This window comes from Aedes aegypti, chromosome 2, assembly GCF_002204515.2.
Source record: "Aedes aegypti strain LVP_AGWG chromosome 2, AaegL5.0 Primary Assembly, whole genome shotgun sequence".
In the NCBI taxonomy this organism is placed as follows: domain Eukaryota; kingdom Metazoa; phylum Arthropoda; class Insecta; order Diptera; family Culicidae; genus Aedes; species Aedes aegypti.
This window is the reverse complement of record NC_035108.1, coordinates 401395663-401403077: the sequence shown is the minus strand read 5'-3', so window position 1 is coordinate 401403077 and position 7415 is coordinate 401395663. Positions and strand designations below refer to the sequence as shown.

General features: G+C 36.8%; 1 long non-coding RNA gene across 1 annotated transcript; it reads right to left on the bottom strand.

Moving 5' to 3' along the window:
- Window positions 1-5262: 5262 nt before the first annotated feature.
- Window positions 5263-6453, bottom strand: LOC110676979. Its single transcript, XR_002500867.1, has 4 exons — window positions 6158-6453; window positions 5978-6090; window positions 5783-5896; window positions 5263-5695 (listed from the first exon to the last, which is right to left on the bottom strand). It is a non-coding gene; the product is annotated as an uncharacterized LOC110676979 (long non-coding RNA).
- Between the last annotated feature and the right edge of the window lie 962 nt (window positions 6454-7415).

Genomic DNA, 7415 nt, shown 5'->3' with positions numbered 1-7415 from the left:
TAATGAATAGTACTCATTATAAGTCTTACGAAAATGAACTCAAACTTTTTTGGACTGCTTCATACTAAGGGGTGACCCAACACTTTTGGTCGATGACCAAAATGACTTTTGTGTCAATTTTTCATATATTAAATGTTAAAAAAATATTGCCTGCCAACTTTGTACAAAATTAGTTTCATTCCTTTTCTTTCAAATGAGCTTAAAAGATTTGAAATCGGATGTAAATTCGCAGAGATATGACCATAAAACTTTTACACGTTTTTCAAGGGGTGACCCCAAACTTTTGACTAGAAGTGTATGGTACTAAATTTAAGAAGTTACCTGTCATTTTAGTACCTTTAGAAGTTGCTTGTAGTATTCCTAACTGGTAATATCAGCTATTAGTAACTACATATGGATTAGCTAGAGCAGGGGTTCCCAAACTTTTTGTAATCACGGCGCCCTTTGACATTTTTTATCAGAAGCGCGGCGCACTATTATCATTTTATACAAAAGTATGAATATTTTCGACAAAGTTTCTGCCAGACTTTTCATGCTAAAACAAAACCTATTTTTGCGAAAAGTACGTTCTTTGATAATTCAATAAAATTATTGATATGAAAAACAATTGCACAATTTTTTTACAAAAATAGGAATCTGCAAAAAATATTGAATTATATTTTGAACTATCACATTTTCTGGTGTTTCTGGATCCTGTAGTGAACTTTAAATTCTTGCTAAATTTGCGCCGCTTGTATTGTAAAAGCATAAAAATAGAAAAAACGACAAATTTTGATCGAAGCAAAATTAAAAAAAAAAATCGTCAAAGGATTCCTTTCAATTCGAGGCTATAAAAATGTCTTTACATTTGCGAAAGATTTTAACATGGTTAACATTTTTGCATCAGAATAAGAAATAAGAAAAGTTAAATTGTTTCTTCCAGTGTTGTGAACCCCCTTCTCGATATAACTAAGCGACTTTAATTTTGATAAGGAGAATAAAAATTATGGCATTTTCCAGGTTAGTTTACTTTTTGACATATGATCGCAGAAATGAGCCAGCCTAGGGCTGCAATTCTCTTAAACAATTAATAACATAAGTTCTTCCGTTTCTATGAAAATGTGTAGTATAACACAGGTAAACAGAGGAAGAGCAAGCAAGCAAGATGAAAAAATCATAGTGGAGCTTTTAACAACACAATGTAACTCCATCCAGCCTGAAGAATTCTTTGTTACTGAGATCCCTACCAGCAAGGTTGTGACTATAGCGTAATAACAATTTGATATCATTTATAGAGGATGTTGTTTCAGAACTTCATCAATATATAAACTCTGAGAAAGTTCTAACTAATCCTACAGAAAACTCTATTACAGTAGACGTTCGGTCGGTGCAAACGGTTTAACTGCAATGCTTTTTAACTGCAAGTCCGGTAACTGCAACAATTCTCCAGTTATCGCAACACCAAACATCAAAATGGTGCGCCATGTTAGCCCCTGTTAGCCCAAATGAACAGTGGAATGAATTTCACGTTCATTTTACGTCAGTTGATGGGTTGTTGACGTTTGTCAGTCGTTGCAGTTATCGAATTTCGTTCGCTAAGTGAAACGTAAACATGTTGCAGTTACCGAACGTCTACTGTATATACCTTTACAATGTTTGTCAACATAAATTTGGAACATGGAATTTGAAAAACTTTGAACATAGATATGAATTTTTTTTTGAACTTGTGAGCGATATCTCAAAGCTATCTTAATGTTTTCACTCCCAAAAAGTTGCATTCAACTTCTGTGGCGAGCAGCTTAATTGTCTTCTTTGTTCGATTTTCGTATTTCGTCTGATGCTTTCGATCAATGTAATACAATTATAACATAAGTTGAGAAGGTTTGCCAGGCCTTACTTTTAATCGGCCCACGGCGCCCCTGAAAAAGATTTAAGGCGCCCCAGGGCACAGTTTGGAAAGCACTGAGCTAGAGGTTTTGTCTGTCATTTTTTGCAGACTAAACTACTGTGTGACGGTCTGATTAAGGACATGGTTTGTGAAATCTAAAAATGGCTATCACAATGGCCGCCTCTCATTCTGCTCTAATTCCCATGATCATAAATCTGATCATCCAGCAGGTCTATGAAGCTGAAAATATAACTCGTTGCTCGCTCACTCGCAGTAAACATTGTGGTAAATTTTCAGATTGAGGCAGATTTTCAGATTTGTGCTCGAGAAAACGCGAGGCAAAATGCATAGTTTTGAAAGTAAACGCACTGCACCTTCACCTTAAGCTATTTGTGAGTACAACATTTATTTAAAACATATTTTGGGGTTTTGAGTTTAATTCATTTATTCTATTCTTTTCACTTGAAAAAAGATTATTTTAAGAAAAAAAAAACGATCTTCCAGTTTAATTATCTATACCTTTTAGCAAATCACGTGTGCTCTTCGGGAGCTCAATAATGGACGCCGGGATTATGAACAGGTATGACTGAACAAAGAGCCACAGCGGTTTGCAGTCCGGAGTACATCGCAAATTTAGCACATAAGTGATATGCATACAAATGCATACAGCATGCACAATATTATCTGCGATATACTCCGCGCCGCCAAAAATAACCATCGTTGCTTTTGTTGAGTTGCTCGTGCCCACTGCGACAATTTGAGGTTGTAGCGATGATTCCCCAAATTTTTCGCGGAGATGGTTCAGTCGCCGCTCGATCCTCCCTTCTATATCACCTGCGTTCTGTATAAAAAAGAAAAAGTAAATACGAAATTAAATAATAAAGCATAAAACTATACTCAAAGACAACTTTGTTATGAAGTGCAGCTATAAATTATGTGGTACAATTGATATAATTGTGTTCTCATGAACACTAAGTTGAAGAGGCAGGCGAAGTTCCAGTGGGGACGTTTGAGACAGAAAGAAGAAGAAGAAGAAGAATGTGTAACATCCAGAATATGCAGATGGTCGATAATCATGATTTTCTGTGCTGATATTAACTACATTTATTAGGGCTTCTGTTTCTATGAATACAAGGTATAGTTTTATTTGAAGCAAGTAAAATTATATTCTTCTTCTTCTTACTGGCTCGACGTTCCTTACTGGAACTTGGCCTGCCTCTTCAACTTGTGTAGAGAGTACTTTTACAGTAGTAGAGCACTTTAACAGTTATCAATTGATCGGCTTTATTTGCCTGCCTTTGCATGATTTGTACATTGTGTGGCAAGCACAATAATACTCTATGCCCAGGGAGTCGAGAAAATTTCCCGACCGGACCGGGAATCGAACCCGCCGTCTCCGGATTGGCGATCCAAAGCCTTAACCACTAGGCTAACTGGAGACCCAAGTAAAATTATATTAAACTTAATCATTATCTTTATACAACCTCAGTATCTCACCAACTTCTTTTTTCCATTCCCGTTTCACCAGCTTATTTTCTAACTCACTTTCTGAACTCAAGAATGTGCGTTGATAAGATAGTGAGTTGTGGGTAAAATGAGTTGGTTAAAAAATAATGTTGTAAGAATGTGAGTTGGCAAGATAGTAAGTTGAAGAGAAAATTAGTTGGTAAAAAGTGAGTTGGTGAAAGTTGGTGGTGGAAAGTGAGTCAATAAGAAAGTAAATTGATGAGAATACGTGTTGGTGAGAAAATAAACTAGTAAGTTGGTTAATTGGTACGAAGGTGAGCTTATAGGAAAGAGTGTGGATTGGTTACAATATGAGTTGGCGAGAAGATGAGTTTATGAGAAAGTGAATTGGTGAAAAAATGAGATTGAAAAATGAGTTAGAAATCACCTTAGTCTTACCCAATTTAACTTCTTACAAACTTACCTTCTAACCAATTAACTTTCTCATTAAATCTCTTTCTCACTACCTCATTTTCGCACCAACTTACTTTCTCGTCAACTTATTTATCACCAACTCATTTTCTCATCAACTTACTTTGTAACAACTCACTTTATTATCAACTCATTTTCTCACAAACTCACTTTCTTCCCAACTCATTTTTCATCAACTGACTTGAACTCATATTCTCATTAACTCATATTTTTCTAACTCGCATTCTCCATAACTCATATTCCCACTAACTTTCTCACGAACTCACTTTCTTATTAACTTGCTTTCTTAAGAACTCACTTTCTCATCAACTCAATTTTTCACCAACATATTGTTTTACAAACTCACTTTCTCATCAACATATTTCCCACCAACCAATTTACTTTCTTACTAACGTACTTTCTCCCTGAACTTTTCACAAACTCATTTTCTCACTAACTCACCCAATCACCCATATTCTCACTAAGTCCCTCACTTAATCATTTTCTCACCAACTTTCTAATTCGTTTAATAACTCACCTCTGTTCTGTGAACTGATTGGCTTAGACAGAGAACTGCATTCAACTTTTTAACGATGTTTTTTCTACTTCGGCTCCATTATGCTTCCGAACTTCTGTGCCTTTCGATAAAATACTATGTTTGAGTTATTATAACCGATGTTTTTTTTTTTTTTCAAATATCTTGAATGGGATGCAATGTACAGTTCACCTGTCAGCCGTATCAAGCATTCAAATTCTTCTTATTAGATTGTTTTTTGTGTAATGTATTGCCTGTATCTGCAAAACAGTTCCATATGAAAAAAGTTGGCATTGAGAAAATCGTTATCAAAGTTTCAAACTACATAATTCATGCAAATGTTTGAAAAATCACTTATGATTAGCCAATATACAACATGGACCCGATTTTGTCAGCTCCATTTTGCGACAATCTTTATGCTGTCATCATTTTACAAATGAAAATTTTCCAAATCTTTTTGGTTCATCATCAAACTGCTTTCGAAAACTAAAAAATAGAGCGATAAAAAGTTGAAAAATATGTTTAAATTTTAAAGGAGAGCAAAACATGTTCTCCAAACAGGAGCTGACAAAATTGGGTCAATAATGTATGTACGATAATAAAGTTACAGTTACAATGAAGTTAGAATATTATAATAAATTATAGAAAAATAGAATGACCTCGAAAGCAGATCCTTATGATGATTCCTGGTCAGTTCAATTCCATCATGGGGCTGATATGCAGTTACTTTGGGTCTCCAGGTAGCGTAGTGGTTAAGGCTTTGGATCGCCATTTCGGAGATGACGGGTTCGATTCCCGATCCGGTCGAGGAAGAATTTTTCTCGACACCCTGGGCATAGATTATCATTGTGCTTGCCACACAATGTACAATAATTATTCGTGCAATGGCAGGCAAAGAAATCTCTTCAATGAATTACTATGAAGTGCTAAAGGAACACTGAGTTGAAGAGGCAGGCCAAATTTTAGTAGGAACGTCGAGACAGAAAGAAAGAGTCAAAAACTAACATGGGACAATTATGTGTGGAGCGGCAGATTGAATGTCTGCCTGATAAAAATATTTAAATTTGTATTATTTGTTGCTAGACAACAGAGATTGTGTTGAAAACTACAGTAGTGCTTACGTCGACTATATGATTATGGACAGGATAGTAGGAGTGGGAATGGGGCACCCAAAACAGCAATGGAAATGGAAGCTAATTACGAATTAGAAGGCGGTGGAAAGTGGTCAGCATTTGATTTCCATTGCAGATGCAAAAATAGATTCATTTTGTAACACTTACCGGTAGTTTTTGGGGTAAGTCGGAACGGGAACACCTACTGGGCGGAACCAGCCAAGGCTGAAAACGAAACGTTCGGAACGGCAACAAAATCGGGAGCTTATTAAGGAAGAGAAGACGGTGAAAAATGGTCAATATTTGATTTCGATTAGAGGAGCAAAAATACATTAATTTTGTATCACTTACCGGTAGTTGGTAGGGCGGAGCTGGTCACTCAATGCGGAGCCGGAACGGATGCACCTATTGGACGGCAACAGCCGCGGCGGGAATGGCGACAGTGGCACTGGGACAATAAAACGGCTAAAAAGAGAAGATGGTGGAAAATGGTCAAAATGGATTTCGATTACAGGCGCAAAAATGGATTAATTTTGTATCACTTACCGGTAGTTAGTAGAGCGGAGCCGGAAGAATTTTCCCTCAATGCGGAGCCGGAACGGGTACACAGGAGCCGGAACGGGCAACAGCCACGGCAGGAAAGGAACAGAATGAAACGGCTAAACAAAGAAGACGGTGGAAAATTGTCAGCATTTGTATTGAATTGCATGCGTTTTTTTCACTTACCGGTAGTTCTGCAGAGCCGGAATAGCTCGATATCAACGGAGCAGGAACGGAATAGTAGAGCAGGAACGACAGTAGAGCAACAGCGGCGCAGGAAACCGGCAATAAAAGTGAACTTTTTTTTAAAAAAAAAAGGGCAACTTTTCCGTGAATGCGCAGCCAACTATGCTTTGCACAAGCTTTGCTAAACACGTTTTGACAGGTGCACCGTGTGCGTAACGCTTTTCATGGTCATGATTTGGAGCTCATGAAAATGGTTGCTCTGAATCATGATAGTGGTAGCTCAGCTTCAAAAATCATGACTCTGAATCATGATTTCGTCCCAAGAGCAATTTATAATTCTCATGATTCGTAAATCATGATAATGGGATCAGATTTTTTCCCGTGCAGAATGAACACAGTATTCGGCATTTGAATCAAAATGTTTTTCCATTGTTTTACGTAAAACCATTACTAAACAAATTTAAATGAATATTTTTATCGGTGCACCCAACAGCTAACAGTAAGACATTGCGAAGAAACAAAAAAAATCATAAATGTCGACTAATTTGTGCCCACCAGGTGCATTTGAATTCACTGTTGGCCTTAAGTGTTGGAATAAGTGTGTTTTGATATTTGACTCAAAAAATGCTTAAAAAACAGCGTGACAAATTACATCGAAATTCGACTTTTGATACGTGTTGCACTATCTCTGTTTTGCTGCGCGTTACAACTGTCAAAATTTCATAGTGAGGCAGTCTCATGAATACTAAAAATTCTTTATATTGAATTTGATTCGTTAATTATCGAGGAGAAGCGTATTGCCAGGGTGAGGCGTACAACGTCAACACCAAATTAACCTATGAGTACGAAAAGGCACTAGTAACAAATTTAAACAAAAGTTTATTTTCTTTGTAATTATGAATGTTATAAAGAACTTATCACCCTCGTTCTTGTTTACGGCGGATCCAACTTTCGATCGAATCCTATTCGTTCGAATCCACGTCCCACTTGCTTTTTCTGGCGTAAACGATAATGCAAAACAGTTTTCAATCGAAATTGAATTCGAATATAAACACGAATATGGGTGTATAACATTTTGCATTATCGAAAAATAAGGGACTACGTACTGTGCACTGTTTCATCATAGGGGCGTCTATTAACCACGTGGTCATTTATGGGGAGAACAAAAGACCTCGAGTGGGGAGGGGGTCTGGTAGTCCGAAAAAAATGACAACGTGAATAATGGACAACCCTATACACAACTCATTTTCTTTCTGTT